We start from the raw sequence: 22,695 nt of genomic DNA on the forward strand, positions 1-22,695 counted from the left end.
AATATTCCTATTTAAATAATGAAATGGATAAATTAAAATCAATAAACACTGAACCTTGAAACCATTCATACAAATTGTAAAAGGCAAGCACTCTGACACTTGGTATTCATGGAAAATCTTTTCAAGAGAGTTTACAGAAATAGAGAAGTCACAGGAACATAGATTACCTTTTTTTTTTTTTGAGTACTGTGCAATTCAGCAATTAGTATAATAATGCTGCAATTATTATTACACTAATGCAACAACAATTCAACAATGAGGGTAATTCAACAATTACTGTGATAATGTTACGATTATTATTACACTAATGTAACAATGAGTGTAATAATGCTACAATGCAAATCTACTCTTACTTTTTCACCAGCTCTGAAGTTATCTACACACGAAGAGGCAAAGAATATTAAACAGTTGTGACTGCGTCCAGAGAGGCCTGGATTCCAGCTGATTTTTGATTTTGCGAGCTGTGTTTCTTAATCTCACTAATTTCCAGTTTCTTCCTCAGTAAAATGTAGACAGTATTGGTATTTACTTTCAAAGGCTTTTGCAAGGATTAAGAGTCAGTAGTAGGTAAGTATCCCTGAATGTTAACTCTTACAGGGGCGGGAATCAAGGTTACTTATCAGGAATTTGCCTGAATTCACCTTCGTGTTTAAAACATCTTTTATTCAACTCATGCTCTGCCTAGAAATCTATAATTACCAGCCCAGCCTAAACAGAACTAAAAGAAAAAACAAACTGAAAAGTCCAGGCTTTCCTTCTAAGATTTTTGCAAGCGTGTTATTTTTATTGTCCATTTTAATCTCGGGGCAATTCTGCACAGCGCTAGGTCCACAGTCATTGCGTCATCTCAGGTGAGTGGGCTGCGACATTATCCTCTTTATTTTCCCTGTATGTCTTCATAGACTCCTTCTCTTTATCACTAGAGGGAACTGGTCTTCTTTTATTGGTTTTTCAGATCTTTGTTATTCAGCCACAAACTCAAATACCTTCAGAGGCCAATCAGGCAATAAGGCTCTGGTTTTTTGTTTTTTGTCTCTTTTTAGGGCTGCACCTGTGGCATACAGAAGGTCCCAGGCTAGGAGTTGAAGTGGACCTTCAGCTGCCGGCCTACACCACAGCCAGAGCAACGTGGGGTCAGAGCCTCCTCTGCGACCTACACCACAGCTCACGGCAATGCCAGATCCGTAACCCACTGAGCAAGGCCTGGGATCGAATTGGCATCCTCATAGATACTAGTCAGGTTCGTTACTGCTGAGCCACGACGGGAACTTCAAGGCTTTGGTTTTAATGGCCCTCAAGTGGCAGAGTCTCATTTTGATAAGAATGGATTATTGACAATGATTTGTGTGTAAATGCTTTGGGGACTGAGAAAAGAAAACAGATGAAATATAAAGGTACAGCAGTGATTCTGGCCATGCAGCCTTAGAAGAGAAAGAAGCCAAAGACCTAAACCCTAAAGCTCTGGAGCATTAAGGAGGAGGGAGCTGGTGTGCCTGTGCTAGGGTGACAGCTGACAGCAGCCATGCTCCTGCCTGGAGGCGGCAGTGCAGCTAAGTTCCCTAACCCCTGGGTATTAAAGGAAAGAGGAGCTGCACCCCATGTCAGGCAAGGAGGCTTCCTTTTTGCTTAACTTAGTGTGCTGATAAAGGTTGCCCAAAGTGGAACACATCAAAATGACTAGAGCCCACAGAGCCTGAAGGCAACTTTCCACAAACCAGGTATTCCTAGGAGGTGTGTTCAATAAGTGCATTAGGCAGTTGCAAATTTTTTTGGGGAGAGGTGCTTTTTAGGGCCGCACCTGCAGCATATGGAGGTTCCCAGGCTAAGGGTCAAATCAGAGCTGCAGCTGCTGTCCTATACCACAGCCACAGCAACACTGGATCCTTAACCCACTGAGCAAGGCCAGGGATCTAACCTGCATCCTCATGGATGCTAGTTAAGATTTGTTTCTGCTGAGCCACAATGGGAACTCTACAAATTGCTTTTTTAATAAAGAGGGGAAAGGAGAGAGAGAGGGAGAGACACATATGAGGAGATAGTGAAGGGCAGGAAAAAAAAAACAGGCGCCAATCTGCTGATTTCAGGGTCCATGTAAATTTGAAACCTACAGTGGAGAAGGGAGGGCTTGGCAGTGAGAGGCTCAGACACAGAGTGTGAGGAGGGAAGATGCACTTGGCAGGGGGTGGGTTTTCCTGCAGACCAATGCCGCTCACACAACCTCCTCTCTGGCTGCTTTGTCACTGCAGAGTTGTGCAAAACACTCTCATCACACAGCCCTGCATGCAGCCTTGTGATTTCTGCAGAACCCAGATTTCTGGAGTGCAGACTCAGGTCATCTCATCAGCTTTTTGCAGTTTTCACTTTTACGCAGGGAAATGCTTAAGTACCTTGTATGTTCTGTGAGACCCCATGGTTAGTGAGCTGGTATTTTTAAACAAATGCTTTTTTTTTCTTTCTTTTTGATCTTGGTCAACAATATATTTAGCACAAATGAAACACCAAAGATCTTCTAACCTATCTGTATTTCTGGCTCTCTGCCTTAAAATTGATTTCCACTGTGTGATTTTTGTGAGATTTAAAATGAAGGCCAGAACTCTCAAACACGAATGAAAAATAGAAACTCCAAAAGCTACAGATCGTGGCAGACTGTCATTAAATAAGGCTTATTTTTACTTCAATATGTGCTGATTACTTACATCAAAGATTCTCGAAATTTTTAATTATAGTGCTCACTGTAATGAATTTGGGCTTGAAGCAGAACTTCTATTAAATCTCCCCTGTTTTCAGCGTCTTATCTCTCAGTCCACACATTTTTTGCAAGGATATTCAAAATGAAATTACTTGCAAAGGTATGAAATACCTACGCTCTGCTGAGTTGTGCAGCAAGGTCTACTGCTTCCTGAGTTAAATTCACTCATTGTGTTCTCATAAAGGAATAACAAAAGCCCCTTGGCTTTTAAATGTCGACAGTTTAAAGATGTGTTCTTTCTGGTGCACAACCTTACTCGCAACCTTACTCAACATTTCAAACTTAAATAAACAATCAGCTGTAATGGAAAAAATGAAAATCATTATAAAAAAGACAAAAGCAAAAAACAAACCTAAATAAATCATCTTGAAGATTAGCCAGTGGCTCTGGCATGCTGACCTACTTTAAACCAATTATTTTCCGATGATGGCAAAAACCTTTTGATAAACAGTATGGTCCTGGAGAGGGGGCTGTACCCCAAGAAGAGAGACCCAGCCCGGCCTCTTGGTGACTCTGAAGAGGCTGTTTACACAGGGGTTACGGATACTGCCTATTCCTGTTGACCCCAAAAACTCATGGGAAGGATGAAAGGCCACAATAAATTGTAAAAGGAGAAAACAAAAACACCGAAGAGAAATCAGAAGTAAGTCGTGCTCTCAAAGATAAATTCTGGAGATGATGTAGAATAAGGCGGTGGTTTTCAAACCTAGGGATTTTTAAAAATTTGATGTTTATTTTATATTGGAGCATACTTGATTTATAATGTGTTAGTTTCAGGTGTATAGTATGGTGATTCGGTTACACATTACAGATATATATGTGAATATATATATGTGTGTAAATACATACAGACATATTCATATATGTATAGACTTATCTCCATTCTTTCCCCATAGAGGTTATTACAGAATATTGAGTAGTCACTCGTGTTTAAACAGTCAAGCTCTCTGTTCGCCTGGAAACTTCAGCTAACCATCTCCATCGGTCTGTTGCTGCCCACCTGTGTAGGACCCCCAGGGGTCTACACAACCTAAGTGAAAAATCACTGACGTGTGATGTAGACCCATCGGTTACTGAGACTGAGGATGTCCTTTGAGATCAAGAGTCTACTAACCTCCCCGCTTTATACACAAGGACACGCAGGCCCAAGAAGATGAAGTGATAGGCTGAGGGTCACGCAGTGGCGTTTTCTCTGCAGAAACATCTGGTTCTGTTAATGTTGCAAAGGAAGGGGCATTTCGGGAAGAAATCCTCCCCCAAGTTTAAGAGGATCCAACAAGAGAGATGTCTGAACACCACGGGCACCAGGTCACCCGAGAAGACAGGAGATGGCACTGAAATGCAGTCCCAGCCCTCGAGGACAGTCAGAGGCGGCTGCACTAATACTCGGATTTTAGAGCTAAATTAGAAGAGTAATTAAAGAACACTATGGCCGCTGCTCAGGCCCAAATTAGGGGCCTGACGACCCAATGGAAGAAATATCTCAAAGCACAAATATGCCTGCAGGAGCTCCTGCTGTGGCTCAGTGGTTAACAAACCTGACTAGGATCCATGAGTACATGGGTTCCATCCCTGGCCTCACTCAGTGGGTTAAGGATCCCGCACTGCTGTGAGCTGTGGTGTAGGTCACAGATGCAGCTTGGATCTGAGGTTGCTGTGGCTGTGGTGTAGGCTGGCAGCTACAGCTCCGACTGGACCCCCTAGCCTGGGAACCTCCATATGCTGTGGGTGTGGCCCTAAACAAAAACAAACAAACAAACAAAAAGAGAACATGAACAATAATTAAAATGAGATATTCTCAGACTTCATTCTCTGCTCATCAAGGAACAAAATGAGAGACAGACCATTAACATGTAACTCATAAAACAAACCTTATCTATTTGAAGATTTAAAAATTCAGACCATCCTTACATCGAAAGACAAAAGAAATGTGAATTTTCCTATTTTATAGAAAGCCATAAACTGTTGAGCCCTTCCTAGCAAAACCATGAAATGAAGCAATATCTGGTGTCAGAAATTTATAACTGTAAATATCTTCAGTATTATTTAAAAAGAACCACAAGCATTCTCTTGGGGCACAGCAGGTTGTGGATCTGGCATTGTCATTACAGCAGCTTGGGTCACTGCTATGGCACAGGTTTGATCTCTGGTCTGAGATATTCAACATGCTATGTGTGTGGTCAAAAAAAAGATACGAAAAAGAACCATGAAGTCGCAATAATCATATTAATATGATAAAAGCACAGGAATGGATAAACAGACAAGGGGACTTATTAGAGAACCCTGAAATGGTACTACTCATGATTTGTATTTAAAAGAGGCTATTTTAATTCAGTCTGAAAGAGGCACAAGTGAAAGATACCCCTATAGTATACCATACAGAAAAATCTGTTCTCAGAAAGAGTAAGAACACACCAACACTTGCAAGAAATTCTAGGCACCTGTGTGTGTAGTCTTGTACATGTACAGTCTTAGAGTGGAAAAACCTTAATTACATTGTAGGCAGCTAAAAAATGGGCCTCAAAGATGTCAGGTCTTAACACGGAAACTCTCAGTGAAACAGAATCTTTGTGTTGGGGTGCGCGTATCTTTTTGAATTGCATTTTTTTCTCCCGGATATAGGCCTAGGAATCAGACTGCTAGATCATATGGTAGTTCTACTTTTAGTTTTTTAAGGAACCTCCATACTGTTCTCCACAGCGACTGTTCCAAATGAAAAGACCACCTACAGAATGGGAGAAAATATTTGCAAACAATGGGACCGACAAAGGATTAATCTCCAAAATATACAAACAGCTTATGCAGATCGATATCGAAAAATAACCAATCAAAAATGGGCAGAAGATCTAAATAAACATTTCTCCAAAGAAGATACACAGATGGACAACAAGCACAAGAAAAGATGCTCAACATCACTAATTACTAGAGAAATGCAAATTGAAACTACAATACGGTATCACCTCAAACCAGTCAGAATGGCCATCATTAATAAGTCTTCACATAATAAATGCTGGAGAGGGTGTGGAGAAAAAAGAACCCTCCTACACTGTTGGTGGGGATGTAAATTGATACAACCATTATGGAGAACAGTATGGAGGCTCCTCAAGAAACTAAATATGAAACCATCATATGACCCAGCAATCCCACTCCTGGGCATCTATCTGGAGAAAACCATAATTTGAAATGATATGGGCACCCCAATGTTCATTGCACTACTATTCTCAACAGCAAAGCCATGGAAGCAACCCAAACTTGTGGTGTTGGGTCACCTGAGACATGCAGTGTAGAATCATAGATTTAGCACTGAAGAGGACATTACATGTCCTTGACACAGCCCCTTACCAAACACCTGCAGGAAGCTGGGCATCTGCATCAGGTGTTTATTTATTTTTTTTATTTTACCAACACTGTAAAATAAAACTGTTAGTCTATTAGTGTAGGAGGGTTAGTTTATTAGTTTAGGAGTTAGGTGATTAGTGTAGGAGGGTTCTTTTTTCTCCACACCCTCTCCAGCATTTATTATGTGAAGACTTATTAATGATGGCCATTCTGACTGGTTTGAGGTGATACCGTATTGTAGTTTCAATTTGCATTTCTCTAGTAATTAGTGATGTTGAGCATCTTTTCTTGTGCTTGTTGTCCATCTGTGTATCTTCTTTGGAGAAATGTTTACTTAGATCTTCTGCCCATTTTTGATTGGTTATTTTTCGATATCGATCTGCATAAGCTGTTTGTATATTTTGGAGATTAATCCCTTGTCGGTCCCATTGTTTATAAATATTTCTCCCATTCTGTAGGTGGTCTTTTCATTTGTTTATAGTTTCCTTTGCTATGCAAAAGCTGTTAAGTTTAAGTGAATCCCATTTTTTAATTTTTGTTTTTATTTACATTACTCTAGGAGACATCCAAAAAGATATTTCTGTGATTTATATCAAAGAGTGTTCTGCCTGTTTTCCTCTAGGAGTTTTACAGTATCCGGTTTTACATTTAGGTCTTTAGTCATTTTGAGTTGATTTCTGTACATGGTGTCAGGGAATGTTCTAACTTCATTCTCTTACATGAAGCTGTCCAGTTTTCCCAACACAAACATCACTGAAGAGAATGTCTTTTCTCTGCTGTATATTCTCACTTCCTTTGTCATAGATTAATTGACCATAGCTGCATGGGTTTACTTCCAGGCTTTCTATCATGTTCCACTGATCTATATTTTTGGTTTTGTGCCAGCACCATACTGTTTTGATGACTGCAACTTTGTAATATAGCCTGAATTCAGGGAACCTGATTCTTTCAGCTCCTTTCTTCTCTCTCAGGGTGGTTTTGGCCATTGAGGGCCTTTTGTTTCCTTGCAAATTTAAAAATTTTTTGTGTTAGTTCTGTGAAAAATGCCATTGATAATTTAATAGCAATTGCACTGAACCTGTAGATTGAATTGGGTAGTATAGTCATTTTGACAATATTGATTCTTCCAATCCAAGAAGACAGAATATCTTCTTTAAAAAACTAAAGATACATGCACTGCAATGTTCATTGCAGCATTATTTATAACAGTAAGACATCAAAGCAACCTGAATGTCCACCAACAGAGGAATGGATAAAAAAGATATGGCATGGATATACAATGGAATATTACTTAGCCATAAAAAAGAATGAAATAACTCCATTTGCAGAAGTATGGATGGACCTAGAGATACTCATCATAAGTTAAGTAATCCAGACAAAGACAAACATCCAATGATATTGCTCATATGTGGAATACAAAAAAAAAAAAGATACAAATGGAATTATATATAAGACAGAAGTAGATCCACAAACATAGAAAACAAACTGATGGTTACCAAAGGGGAAAGGGGGGGGATACATTAGGAGTTTGTGATTAACATATGCACACACTATATATATTACAGATAAATAACACAAGGGCCTACTGTATAGCACACGGAACTATACTCAATATTTTATAATAACCTGTAAGGGAAAAGCATCTGAGAAATAATATATACACCAATAACTGAGTCACATTTTGAAATGAGCACAATGTAAATCAACTATACTAAATAAAAATATTTTTCTTAAAAGTAAAAGAAAGAGGAGGTTAAAAAAAAGAATCTATGGAGTTCCCATCGTGGCGCAGTGGTTAACGAACCCGACTAGGAACCATGAGGTTGCGGGTTCGGTCCCTGCCCTTGCTCAGTGGGTTAATGATCCGGCGTTGCCATGAGCTGTGGTGTAGGTCACAGACGTGGCTCGGATCCCACGTTGCTGTGGCTCTGGCGTAGACCGGTGGCTACAGCTCCGATTGGACCCCTAGCCTGGGAACCTCCACATGCCACAGGAGCAGCCCAAGAAATAGCTAAAAAGACAAAAAAAAAAAAAAAAAGAATCTATGGAGTTCCCATGGTGGCACAGTGGAAACAAATCTGACTAGGAACCATGAGGTTGAGGGTTCAATCCCTGGCCTTGTTCAGTGGGTTAAGGATCTGGCATTGCTGTGAACTATAGTGTAGGTTGTAGACGCGGCTCAGAACCCGTGTTGCCGTGGCTGTGGTGGAGGCCGGCAGCTACAGCTCCGATTGGACTCCTAGCCTGGGAACCTCCATATGCCATGGGTGCAGCCCTAAAAAGACCAAAAAAAAAAAAAAATCTATGATTAATTTAAAGATTTTGAGATGAGGAGGTCATCCTGGATTATCTGAGTAGCGCCAGTGGCAATCTCGGTAGAGAAAAGCAGACAGGGCCCTGACACATGAGGAGGAGGAGTGGACAGAGTTGAAGATCCTGGCCTTGAGGACTAGGGTGACAGAGCAGCAAACAAGGGACACCAGCTACCCCGGAAGCTGGAAGGGGTGGGCATGTGTTCTCCCCTTGACATGGTGACCACTGCAGCCTCTGAAAGGGAACACCCTCTGCTGACACCTGGTTTTGATCCAGTGAAACTAATTTTAGACTCTGGCCTCTAGAACCGCAGGAGAATAAATTTATGTTGTTTCAAGCCAGAGTCTTCGGTAATTTGTTGCACTGGCCACAGAAATTTAACAAATAAGCTAGGTCTATAGAAGTAATAAAAGATGTTTAGAACTATAAAAGTTAGAAAAATAGAACAAAAGGTACCACAAAGATCATGAAACACAGTAAAAATTTGGAATAAATATTTGCTGCGCAAATGAGAAGCAAAGAGCGAACAGCTGCCCTCTACAAAAGTACATTAAAAATTAACAAGAAAAGCTCGGGAGTGGATTAGCAATGAGATCCTGCTGTATAGCACCGGGAACCCTATCTAGTCACTTGCGATGGAGCACGATGGAGGATAATGTGAAAAGAAGCATCTATATATGTAAGAAGAATGTATATATGTACGTGTGACTGGGTCACCTTGCTGTACAGTAGAAAATTATAAGAACACTATAAACCAGCTATAACGGAAAAAATAAAAATATTTTTAAAGAAAATAGGAAAAGGCCAATAGCCCAACCAATGAAGGCAAAGTGTGAGACTAGGTATGCCTAAGAAGAACAAGGCTACACAACCAGCGGATGTAAAGAGATGCTTTATGTGGTCAAGGGAAGCACAAAGCAAATCAATCAAAGAGAGACGTCTTTGCTCTGAAGGAGACAGGAAATAATTTACAAGTGGCAGCATTTGCTCTTGCCAATGATTTAGGGAACGGGTACCCTGCTTTCCTCCACTGAGGAATCCCACATCTAGAGATCAACCTCAAAGAAACAAAAGCAAATGTATTTACATGCACGTGTGCTCGAGTGTGTGTATTTATGAGTTTATATCTTAGGTAGGCTATTATCTCACACGCACACACACGGGATTAAAAAGTTTAAATCAGGTTGTTCCCATCGTGGCTCAGCAGAAACTAATCCGACTAGTATCCATGAGCATGTAGGTTCAATCCCTGGCCTCGATCAGTGGGTTAAGGATCCAGTGTTGCCATGAGCTGTGGTGTAGGAGGCAGATGTGGCTCGCATTTGGCGTTGCTATAGCTGTAGTGTAGGCCAGTGGCTAGGGCTCTGATTTGATCCCTAGCCTGCGAACCTCCATATGCTATGGGTGTGTCCCTAAAAAGACCAAAAAAAAAAAAGTTCCAATCAAATCATAAGGGACATAGGACTGCTTAAACATTTGATGATTCAGTCATGAGAAACAAAGATTCAGTATTTATTTTAAGCCACAGTATCCTTTTAAAGTGATATACTTGCCTTGATTTTTTTTTTAATTCATGACTTAGGACACAAAACCACACGTCAACCCCTCTTGACTCAATCTGCTAGTTAATTTATTAAACCAACTAGCTCTATTATCTATAAGATTGACCTTTTATTTATTTAGTATATTTACTGAAATTTTCCATACGACACTAAAAAAACTGTTTTCAGTTTAACACTTATTAGGAGTCCCTCTTGTGGTACAACAGAAACAAATCCAACTAATATGCATGAGGATGTGGATTGGATCCCTGGCCTCTCTCAGTGGGTTAAGGATCCGGCACTGTCATGAGCTATGGTGTAGGTCACAGATGCTGCATTGCTGTGGCTGTGGTGTAGCCCGGCAGCTACAGTAATGATTTGATCCCTAGCCTGGGAACTTCCATATGCCACAGGTGTGGCCCTAAAATGCAAAAAAAAAAAAAACAAAAAAAAAACACCCACCAAAAACCAAAGAACAAAAAAACCCCACCCAAAACAAAAACAAAACAAAATTCTTACTGAAATTTTCTTACTTACTTAAATTTACTGAAATATACAAAGCTTGCCAGTGGCATAAACATAAATATATTACTTCCTTATGTATCTGTCAGTGTTAACTTTTACTCTCAAATACCCCCAGGCCCAGGAAAAGTGTCTTGTAAGCAAATTCACTCCACACATTTTCTGGATGCCTGCCATATGCCAAGAACTTTAGTAAGTGTTGGAGATAAATGACATATATGCAAATACAGTCTGATGCGTTGCCAGTTGGAGGAGGTACAGGGCAAGGGGCAACAGCGAAGACACTAATAAACCATCGACGGCACTCAGGGCAAGTTCCCAAAGGAAGGTAGGAAAGAAAGGATGTTCCGGGTGGAGATCTATGGCAGAGAGTTAAGCAGGGTTAAGGTCATGAAGATCTTGTAAGCCTGGGCAAAAAGTCTGCACATCATCTGGAAAGCAGTGTAGACCTCTGAAGGATTTTACCCATGGAAGGGCGCAATCGTATTTTTGTTCTGCATGAGAACACTTGACAACAAACTGGAGAAGGACGGACACAGGGCGAGACGGGAGGCGCAATGGGAACAGAACGATGCTGTGCAGCCTGGTGAGAGATAATGTGACCTGAGCTGGAGTAGCATCAATGGCAGTCACACACAAAAAAGGAACAATCTCAGGTATTTATGACAGCGTAGTGATGAACTGGATGGTTAGGCTTGGCCGAGGGAAAGAGTAGCATTGGGGACAGTGGCCAGAGTTGACGGTGGCCAGAGTCCCCTGCTGCTCTTCAGAACATGCTCGTGGAATATGGAATTCCTTATCCTTGGCTGTGACATCAGTTCACAAAAATCCTGTAGGTTATGAATCAATCTCAGCTTCGGGGACTCGACTGCGACACACCCGGCAACAGAGTTGAGAATTCCAACTTTGGGGGCCATGAGCAACAACGATTACCCGCTTGCTATCAGCAGAGAGTATCTGCCATGTAGACGTGCAGGCCACCAGTCCATTCATGAGTCCAGGTTCCATCCCATTAAGGGACTTAATTATTCTAAACAGCTAATCATCAATGCCTTGCCTAATAATGGTTATTCACGAAGATGCTCCTCGTGGGTATGAACAAAGCCATCCCTGTCAGGGGCAGATGAAGAGAGATGAAGAAGCTCGTCATGCCAATATGGGCCAGGAAATTGCAAGGAATGCATATCAGGAGCAGCAGGCTTATTACAGGGATCTGAGCTGTTGGGCTGACAGTACTGGAAAGTAGCTTTAAGGCTGCTCCAGTGTCCAGTCTGGCTGCAAAAGGCAGGTGGACAATGTACTCTTTCTTTTTTTAAATTACTCAATGAATTTTATTACATTTATATGTGTACAACAATCATCACAACCAAACTTTTATAGTATTTCCATCCTAAACCCTCAGTGCATCCCCCCACCCCTCAACCTGTCTCATTTGGATACTATAAGTTTTTCAAAGTCTGTAAGTCAGTATCTGTTATCCAAAGAAGTTCATTGTGTCCTTTTTTTAGATTCCACATGTCAGTGATAGCATTTGAGGTTGTTGTCTCATTGACTGACTTCACTTGGCATGATAATTTCTAGGTCCATCCATGTTGCTGCAAATGCCATTATTTCTTTCCTTTTAATGGCTGAGTAATATTTCATTGTATATAGCACCACATCTTCTTGATCCACTCCTCCATCAAGGGACATTTAGGTTGTTTCCATGTCTTGGCTATTGTATAGAGTGCTGCAATGAACATTGGAGTACATGTGTCTTTTCGAGTCATGGTTTTCTCTGGCTAGATGCCCAGAAGTGGGATTGCTGGATCAAATGGTAATTCTGTTTTTAGTTTTCTGAAGAGTCTCCATACTGTTTCCCACAGTAGTTGCACCAATTTACATTCCCACCAACAATGTAATAGGGTTCCTTTTGCTCCACACTCTCTCCAGCACTTACTGTTTGTTGACTTTTTGATGATGGCCATTCTGGCTGGTGTAAAGTGGTACCTAATAGTGGTTTTGATTTGCATTTCTCTGATAATGAGTGATGCTGAAGATCTCGGACAATGTGGTTTTAACAGTACATTCGGCAGTACCTGGAAGAGTGTGGATGGCACTGCAGGGGAGGGTGGCCTGTGATGTGACTGGGGCAAGGAGGGTACCAGGATGTGCCAAACACTCCTGCTCTTCCACGATCTCAGAGTGGGCAGAGAACAACTCATAGAATAGAGGCAGGATTCCTTCAAGCCCTCACTCCCAACGGTCCCAGCTTCTCCAGGAAGTAATTATGAGGGTTTTCTACATGCTCTCCCCAAACCTCATGATCTTAAGAAAGCAGTTCAGGAGTTCCCGTTGTGGTTCAGTGGGTTAAGTATCCACGAGGATTCAGGTTCGAGCCCTGTCCTTGCTCAGTGGGTTAAGGATCCGGTAGGTATTAGCGTGGCTTGGATCCCGCATTGCTGTGGCTGTGGTGTAGGCCGGCAGTGGCAGCTCCAATTCAACCCCTAGCCTGGGAACTTCCATATGCTGCAGGTCAGCTCTAAAAGTCAAAAAGAAAGAAAAGAAAAATGCAGTTCAGACTTCTTAGTCCTCTAATCCCACTTCTGAGAACTAATCCTGAGCTCATGAACAAAAAGAAAATGTTTTGCACAGAAATATTTACTGCAGTAGAATTTATTTCAGAAAAAGGAAATAGCTTAAATGTCCGATAATAGAGAAACAATTATACACATTTAAGCTGACATATCCACTGCATTGTACTGTTATGCCGCCAATCAGGGTTTCTGAGAACATGGAGAGGTGCTTAGGGAGTGACATTAAGTTCTGAATTAAGACACAAATTTCTTTATATGAGCTTATCTATATAATTACGCATAAAATTTCAGTTAAATTACAGGTAATACAGTTTAATCAAACTGTTAAACACTTTTTGTTGAGGATCACATGGATGATTTTGTTCTCTTTCACTTCTTTGCAGTTTCCAAATTTTTTAAAGTAAGAGGCTATTCCTATTACGATGAGAAAAAAAAAAAATCCAACCTATTCTTTTTAAAAGAAAGTTCCAAAAACATAAATTGGCCGTGGGAAATACAGAGTGAAGGGCTAGAGAGAAAACAATTGGAGTTCTCTTGTGGTATAGTAGGTTAAGGATATGGTGCTATCAGTGCAGCAGCTCAGGTCGCTGCTGGGTGCAGGTTCGATCCCTGGCTAGGGAACTTCCCTATGCCTCAGGTGCAGCCAAAAAAAAAAAAAAAAAAAGAAAAGAAAAAAGAAAACAAGCATATAGGTAAACAAAATTAAGACAAAACAACTTTTAAAAAACATCATTATTTGATGCAAATAACTGAGAAGAATGTCTTTGGGTTCATGATTTATTCATGTCTATGAGATTGGATTTTAAAAGAATCAAAGAGGTTGAACTCTTGCTAATTACAGTGCTTATGAGTTTATATCAGAAAGATGATTTCCCTTGGAAATATACTGGAAAGCAAGCAAGAGCCTAATTAGAATTACTCAACAGATGGGGAAACGAAAGCACAGAGAAGCAACGGGAATTCAGTGCTGCTTCAGAAGCAGGGCCTAAGCCACAGGTGCCAGGGGACTCTGCGGAGCAGGCAGGAGCAGAGACCAAGCTGCAGGAGCCTGTGCACTGCCAGCTCCTTGCACGGCTGCTCCATCACTCTGCCCTCTTACCATTGGTTCTTTGTTCCCCCTACTACTCTTTGAGCTCCGAGGGGGAGGGATCACTGCTCACTTGATTTTGTATCCCCACCAAAGTAAGCAGTACCATAATACATGTTTGTTCAAGAAAGGCACATTCAAAATTATTCTGTGGCCACATTTCAAACAGGAGAATGCTAACTTATAATGTTGCCAAATGTTTATTTTGTGGAACAGGGAAAAGATGTATTTTATTTTATTATTTTACCTTTTTTGGGGGGGGGTCTTTTTAGGACCGCACCTGCAGCATATGGAAGTTCCCAGGCTGGGGGTCCAATCGGAGCTGCACCTGCCAGCCTACACCACAGCCACAGCAATGTGGGATCCGAGCTGCATCTTCGACCTACACCACAGCTCACGGCAACGCTGGATCCTTAAGCCGCTGAGCGAGGCCAGGGATGGAACCCACATCCTCATGGATACTAGTTAGGTTCTTAACCCGCTGAGCCACAACAGGAACTCCCCAAAGATGCTATTTCAAAGAAAGGGACCCCCTTCCGCAAGGCGATGGTATCTTCATCCTGACACCGCACTGGAGTTATTCAGCAGAAGAGGATCTATGGTTTCAAACCCACATGCAGCCTCGGTGCTTGCTCCCTGGCCAGATGCTCAACAGCAAAGCTCCGAGAATAAGTCCGACACAGGCCCCAGAGGCCAGGAGTATGCGGAACATTCAAACAGAAGTTGCCACCTTTATATGTCACCCCCGAGATAACAACTGGAATTAGCAGGATGAAACCTAAACAGGTAAAACCAAATTCACAAACTGAGCAGAAAAGGGACCGACCCAGCTCTACTGTGAGATCTATTGAAATCACGCACTGGTTATCAGACTGGGATGGTTTAAAGCAGTGATTCCCAACCCTGGCTGCCTGGAATCCCCAAGTCATTTATTTAAAAGTATCAGAGCCTGAGCCCTTCTCCAAATATTCTTTTTGGATATTCTCATGGATCCTTGTTGGATGCGTTAACCGCTGAGCCACGTAGGGAACTCCTGAAACATGCGTTTTCCATGTAGTACCAGAACATCCTACCTTCTCTGGCTGCTTCACTCACGCCAACCTATGAATTACAATGCACCAGCACACCAACCTCTTAATTACAACAGGTCTCCACCAATTATGCTCATCTCCATTCAGGCAAAATGAAAAGCAGGAACTGTTGTGAGTTTATTTTTTCTAGATTACAGAAAAATGAGTAATAAAGACAAAAAATTCTAATGAAATATTATGATGAGGCTGCAAGATTACTGGATACTGTTATCAGACTTTTTTTTTTTTTACATGGAAATGACATTAACCAAAATCAAATCTCCAGGAGCTCCCGTTCTGGTGCAGGGGAGATGAATCCAACTAGTAATCATGAGGATGTGGGTTCCATCCCTGGCCTCGCTCAGTGGGTTAAGGATCCATCGTTGCTGTGGCTATGGTGTAGGCCAGCAGCTGTAGCTCCAATTCGACCCCTAGCCTGAGAACTTCTATATGCCTCGGGTGCAGCCCTAAAAAGACAAAAAAAGAGAGAATTCTCCAGGGTTCTAGAAGAGCCCCTATGTTGGAGAGTAGATGCTGACTGTTTGCATGATAAATGAGTGAAAAAGTCTCCTTCAGTGGACTCGGAGAGGGAATGGAGACTCATCTGGGAACAGCACAGGTGGGAATGAAGGGAACAGTGGGTTTAGAGAGGCACTGAAGACGGAGAGTCAATGCGATGGTGGAGACTAGGAGTGAGAAATCCCGAAGCGGGTGGAGTCACGGCTGACCTGCCAGAATGCAGGCTCCCTGAGAATGGGTAAGAGGCACGATGGAGCAAAATATGACGTGATATAATAGAAAATGTCAACAACACCATTTAGGAACAGATCATGAAGACAGCTATGAAACTGACATGACAAGGAAAAGGTTTATACGTTGGGTGAAACAAAAGCTCTTTTCTGTTGCCTAGCCTGCCCTGAGAGTCAGGAAGAATATGCCCTGGCACAGACGAGCGGCTCTAAGACAGGGCCTGAGCATGTTGGTCACACGTGGGTGCAGCTGCCCACCCGACTGGTGGCAGAGCGTATCCCACCACCATCAGAGTGAGGGCACTGAACGCTGCCCGTCATCAGGGCTTCAACTAAAACAAAAGCAAGGGGCCAAACACCCACCAAACAAGCAATCAACAAAAATCAGAAGTGGCTGTAGGTTTGACAAGACCGTGTTACTACCTGTGAATTCAAGATTCAAGATGCCAGTTGTCCAGAGGGATATGTATGTTGTGTGTCTATGTATCTACATAGATACATAGACAGACAGACAGATACATAAAGGGACGGGAGCAAGACTGCATGTGTGTAAACATTTGTAGGTAATAAAAGTTAGAATTCCATATATAATGATAATGTGCCCAATCCTTCTCATCGACCTAGAGTCTCACATTTGAAGAAATTATACTCCTCCTTGAATTTTACATGGCAACCATCCTGGATTCTAGCACATGGGAAGGACACAGTAAGAACGCCTTATCTGGATTATTGGCAAGTGGCAAAGTCGAAGGACCTTGAGCTCACCTCCTCTCCTCTCACAAGCACACGAAAGTCACAGCTACCTGCTGAGCAACCATCTATTAAAGAAAGACTTGCACCTACTAAAAAAGATCATCTACAACGAAAGACATAAAAAAGAAACCATGATGAGATGGTAGGAGGGGCGCTTCCACAATATATTCATATCCCACACCCAGCAGGGCGGGGGGCGGGGGGGTCCACATACTGGAGAATAACTGTAAAGGGTCTCCCATAGGAGTGAGAATTCTGAGCCCCACGTCTGACTACTCAGCTTGGGGGTCTGGCATTAGGAAGAGGAGGCCCCAGAGCATTTGACTCTGAAGCCAGCAGGGCTGAACTACAGGAGCTCTACAGGACTGGAGACTTAACTTTTTTTTTTTTGTCTTTTCTAGGGCTGCACCCATGGCATATGGAGGTTCCCAGGCTAGGGGTCGAATTGGAGCTGTAGCTGCCAGCCTACGCCACGGCCACAGCAACACAGGCTCCGAGCCACGTAGGCAACCTACATCACAGCTCGTGGCAACGCCGGATCCTTCACCCACTGAGCGAGGCCAGGGATCGAACTTGCAACCTCATGGTTCCTGGTTGGATTCATTTCCACTGCACCATGACGGGAACTCCAGAAATTATAAGTTTTTAACAAAGAATCAGAAAACATAAAGAACAACCAGAGTTGAAAAATCACAATAACTGAAAAGAAATCATTATTTCTTTCTACAATTAAACTGACTTGAAGTAGAGCTGCAATGTGTACACAAATAAATGTGAATGACAACACACATGAATTTAACCATAAACACGTATGTAGGCACGTACATGGTTAAAGACTGTTCTCTGCCCTTTACACATATTAACTCGTTTAATCTACACAACGGCCTGTAGGTTCTGTTTTCACCTTCATGTTGCTGATGAGCAAACTGAGGCACAGAAAGCTCAGAATTTTGCTCAAAGTCACACAGCTAATAAGTAGATAAAAATAAATCTCAACGATACTCTTTTTAAAATTTTTTACTTTTGACTTTTTTTTAAAAAGTATAGTTGACTTACAATGTTGTGCCAATTTAAAAAAATTTTTTTTTTACTTTTGACTTTTTTTTTAAAGCCTCACCCTTGACTCATTTCTACAGTCTGTCTACCACTTACTGTGTAGAGACAGGAGCCTGGCTTATGCTTTCCAAAACTTCCTGGATCATTGCACTTGCATGCATGCTATGCACTTAATTGAGCAAATACTATTAAATTTTTAAAATCATGATACTTCAAAGTTAACCAACTGTGCTGTATCATCAGTTGGCAATCATGGTTCACTGTGGACCTGTAACAAAATGATTTCATATAAATTCATCTTTTTAAGATTCAGTTGTTATAATTCATTAATTATTTTATTTGGCTTCTCACAGTGAACTCATGAAGAATAGAATTTTTTTTTCTCAATGATTTAGCCCTGCTGATAAGCCTTTGTGAAATCATATTTCCTGGCTTTTCCTAAACAGTCTTGATTTCATAAATTTCCATCATTTGATCCCATAAATTAGCAATCAAGTTGTCATAGAAATTCAGCATATCAGGGTCTAAACTCATCATTCAGACAGAATGAAACAAAACTCTTAGCCCAACCTTGTATTTTGATTAAATATGAAAATATGGGAGTTTCCATTGCGGCTCAGCTGGTTACGAACCCAACTAGTATCCATGAAGATGCGGGTTTAATCCCTGGCCTGGCTCAGTGGGTTAAGGATCCGGTGTTGCCGTGAGCTTTGGTGTAGGTCGCAGACACAGCTCGGATCTGGCCTTGCTGTGGCTGTGGTGTAGGCTGGCAGCTGCAGCTCTGATTTGACCCCTAACCTGGGAATTTCCATATGCCTGGGAACCTTCATAGGCCACAGGTGTAGCCTGGAAAAGAAAAGAAAATATGATTACTGTAAAACCGTAGACCTCATTAGCCCTTAATATGACTGTGATGCAGAGAAAGGTCCCCGCCCAGTTTCTTTCAGCACAGAAGGAAACAACCACTGCAGGTAGGAAAGACAAGATGAGCTTTTCAGGGTGGGAATGAAAATAGCAACCCTCTGAGAGCACAGAGTAGAAATGCACATTTAATGAATGTGTCTGTCTGCATTCAAACTGAAGAAAGAGGGCAGGCATTCATCATCCTGTTCACAACACCACTGCTCACTCTTATGAAATTGCTTCTCGTCCAGAGAAGACACGAAATGTCATGTGCTATGTTTATTTGCGTCCCTTTTCTGTTGAGCTGGGGCCTTCCTGCCACTGGCTATACTAGTCCTTGGTGTATTTTGCTTACAGCTGCGTTATGACAAGTAGACGGGCCTCTTTCCCGTCAGAGCTCCTATGGATCTATTTACCACTTAAGAGTCTCCACTTAGGACTTCTCAGGCTCTGTCGGTTTAGAAGTCAATGTCCTGTTTGACTGTTCTGCTCCTCAAAATACAGAGTTTCTTTTAAAAATACATGCTCAGGAGTTCCCATCGTGTTGCAGAGGAAACGAATCCGACTAGGAACCATGAGGTTTTGGATTCGATCCCTGGCCTCACTCAGTGGGTTAAGGATCCGGCGTTGCCGTGAGCTGTAGTGTAGGTGGCAGACGCGGCTCGGATCTGGCATTGCTGTGGCCATGGTGTAGGCTGGTGGCAACAGCTCCGATTAGACCCCTAGCCTGGGAACCTCCATATGCTGTGGGTGCAGCCCTAGAAAAGGCAAAAGACAATAAATAAATAATAAATAAATAAATAAATTAATTAATTAAAAATACATGATCAGAAAATAAGCTGTGAACCTGAGCCAATTTTCATCTTACCGGAACATCTTTTAAAAAATTTAAATTATCTCACTTGAGTAATGACAGTGTGCATTTCTTTTTCTTAGGCTTTTCTTTTTCTGTATGCAATAAGCCAATCGATGACTATATCCCAATCGATGACTCTATTCATGAGGACCTGGTAAAAAGAAAAGCATGCTCAAAGGTCCAAAGACTGGTCACCCAGAATGTGAAATGCTGGGTAAAGTCTTAACTTTCCCATTCCCATTTGAAAGATCAAATCCGGTGAAACTGAAATGAAAGAGGCTCTCAGCCACTACCTTCTTTTTCAGGAAGAGTAAAACTTGATGGCCTGCAGAGAACACGATATGGGTCTTTACAGTGCACTGAAGAGATAAAGCTGGCAGCCTGGACTCGCTTTCTTTTTTCCATTCCTGATCTCTGTACAATTAGTGTGGTGAGAGGGTAGGAAGGCATGAGCCAGGCTCTTTTAAAATAATCTCTAGGAGGCCTCCTTGTGGCTCAGCGGGTTAGGAACCCAACTAGAATCCATGAGGATGTGAGTTCGATCCCTGGCCTCGCACAGTGGGTTAAGAATCCAGCCTTGCTGTGCGCTTCAGTGTAGGTTGCAGGTGTAGTTCGTCTCTCGTGTGGCTGTGGCTGTGGTGCAGGCCGGCAGCTGTAGCTCTGATTCGACCCCTAGCTTGGGAACCTCCATGTGCCGCAGGTGCAGTCCTAATAAGACAAAAAAGAGAAGAAAAGAAAAAGACCTGCCCGTGTGTTATCTGTGCAGTGGCCTTTTGCTAATGGCGTGGATTATAACTGGAGACATAGAAAGTCGATGAAAGTTTCTAAAGGATTGTTCCCTTGGAACTAAAAGCAGACAGAGATGGTTTCATGTGAAGAGGTCTCTGGGGCCTCAGCTCTCCACTGGTGGGAAGCTGCCTGAGGAAATTAAGTCTGAAGCAAACACAGCCTATTTCTTATGAAAAAGAGAGAAAAACAGAGAAGGTGGAGCAGAGAGGTTCTGAGAAGAGCAGATCAGGAAGGCAGGCCCAGGAAGCAGAACGAGATCCCCCCTGTCTAGGAACATTCCCTGTTCTCGCCAAGTTTGGAAAACCGGGGAGGTGACGTGAGGCAGGAGGGCTCTGAAAGCTACCATGGGCTCACGGCTGATCTGTGCCCTCCACGTCCCCCTCTGAACAGGAGGATCTACCCATGGCGTCTCATCACTGTTCCGCCCTGTACGTTGGGAGGGTTGACGGGGATGTCATTTGTCTTTTCAGTTCTCAGGCTTCCAAATCAAGGGCAGCCCACAGGAGGAGCCCTATCTAGATCCTGACCTGATACCGATGATGAGGTCCTGGGCTTTGAGCCTCTGCTGCAATGGGATACACGTTTTGCAGGATGAGGAGCGCGTTTTCTTTCTTTCTTTCTTTTTTTTTTACAGCCACACCCACAGCATGTGGAAGTTCCCAGGCTATAGACTGAATCAGAGCTGTAGCTGCTGGCCTCCACCACAGCCACAGCAACACGGGATCCAAGCCATATCTGCGAGCTACACCACAGCTCATGGCAACACCAGATCCTGAACCCACTGAGCGGGGCCAGGGATCGAACCTGCACCCTCATGGATCCTAGTCAGGTTCTTTAACTGCTGAGCCACCAAGGGAACTCTGAGGAATGCATTTGAAATGTGTAGATTGTTGGGGCCAGAGAACGTGGGGGGACATCCTTCTCAAAGATGTGTGTCAACAATTCTCCCCATTCCCAGAATTCCTGTCATGGCTCAGTGGCAATGAACCTGACTAGTATCCACGAGGATGCAAGTTCAATCCCTGGCCTTGCTCAGCGGGTTAAGAATGTGGCATGGCTCTGAACTGTGGTGTAGGTCAAAGACATGGCTCAGATCTGGCGTGGCTGTGACTGTGGTATACAGGCTGGCAGCTGGACCTCTGATTCAACCCCAAGCCTGGGAACTTCCATGTGCTGAGAGTTTGGCTCTAAAAAGGAAAAAATAATTTTTTTCCCATTCCCAGATGGATCCCCCACCCCCACATCCTGGGTTTGTGACTTGCTTTGACACAGAACAGGGAGGAAGCAATTGGGATTCTAGAGCCCAGATCTTAAGAGGCCTCAGAGTTTTTGCTTTTGCCCCTTTCGGATAGAAACACAGGGAAAGAGTTGAGGAGACTTTACTGAATGATGAGAGACACGTACAGGGAGAGAGCTGCCCAGCCACCCCAGGTAAGATGCTGACATGTGAGGGGTCACCTTGGCTCCTCCAGCCCCAGGCAAGCCACCCTAGCCAACACTATTTTTTTTTTTTTGCCATTTTTGCCTTTTTTCCTAGGGCCGCTTCCCATGGCATATGGAGGTTCCCAGGCTAGGGGTCGAATCGGAGCTGTAGCCGCCAGCCTACACCAGAGCCACAGCAACACGGGATCCGAGCCGCATCTGTGATCTACACTACAGCTCACAGCAATGCCGGATCCTTAACCCACTGAGCGAGGCCAGGGATGGAACCCAAAACCTCATGGTTCCTAGTCAGATTCGTTAACCACTGAGCCACGATGGGAACTCCTAGCCAACACTATTTAGATCAGAGAGAAGTCCCTTGACAAACCCTGCCCAGAATCATGAATAAATAGATGATTGCTACGTTTAAAACCACTAAGTTTGGAGATGAGAAACGCTGCACTAAGTACCTGAAGCACCTGCCGTCGGAGAGGTAGAAAAATGCTAGATATGACACGTGAACTTATCCAAGTCTTATTTAGTGTGGCCTTTATGGGTTTTTTGCTTATACCTATTTTCTAATATCGTCTGACTTTAAAATAGTATCATTGAAGCCAATCAAAGCACCAGTGAGGTAATGATTATAGGCTTAAAGCCAACACATTTAAATTTCTCCCTGTCCCACGCAAGACACTGAAGTGTAGGTTAATGGGCATCAATTTGCTAGCTCAGTGCTAAAATGGTACCAACATACAGAAAAATAGACTAGGAGTTCCCGTCGTGGATCAGTGGTTAACGAATCCGACTAGGAACCATGAGGTTGTGGGTTTAGGATCTGGTGTTGCCGTGAGCTGTGGTATAGGTTGCAGACATGGCTCGGATCCTGCCTTGGTGTGGCTGAGGTGTAGGCCAGCGGCTACAGCTGTGATTAGACCCGTACCCCAGGAATCTCCATATGCTGCAGGTGCGG

General features: G+C 42.8%; 1 protein-coding gene across 1 annotated transcript in view; it reads right to left on the reverse strand.

The window, feature by feature from the left end:
• PLD5 (phospholipase D family member 5) overlaps window positions 1-22,695 on the reverse strand; it is a 237,294-nt gene that overhangs the window by 92,772 nt on the left and 121,827 nt on the right. The gene's annotated exons all lie outside the window — the stretch shown is intronic.

The sequence above is a fragment of the Phacochoerus africanus genome, chromosome 12, assembly GCF_016906955.1.
Source record: "Phacochoerus africanus isolate WHEZ1 chromosome 12, ROS_Pafr_v1, whole genome shotgun sequence".
Lineage (NCBI taxonomy): Eukaryota > Metazoa > Chordata > Mammalia > Artiodactyla > Suidae > Phacochoerus > Phacochoerus africanus.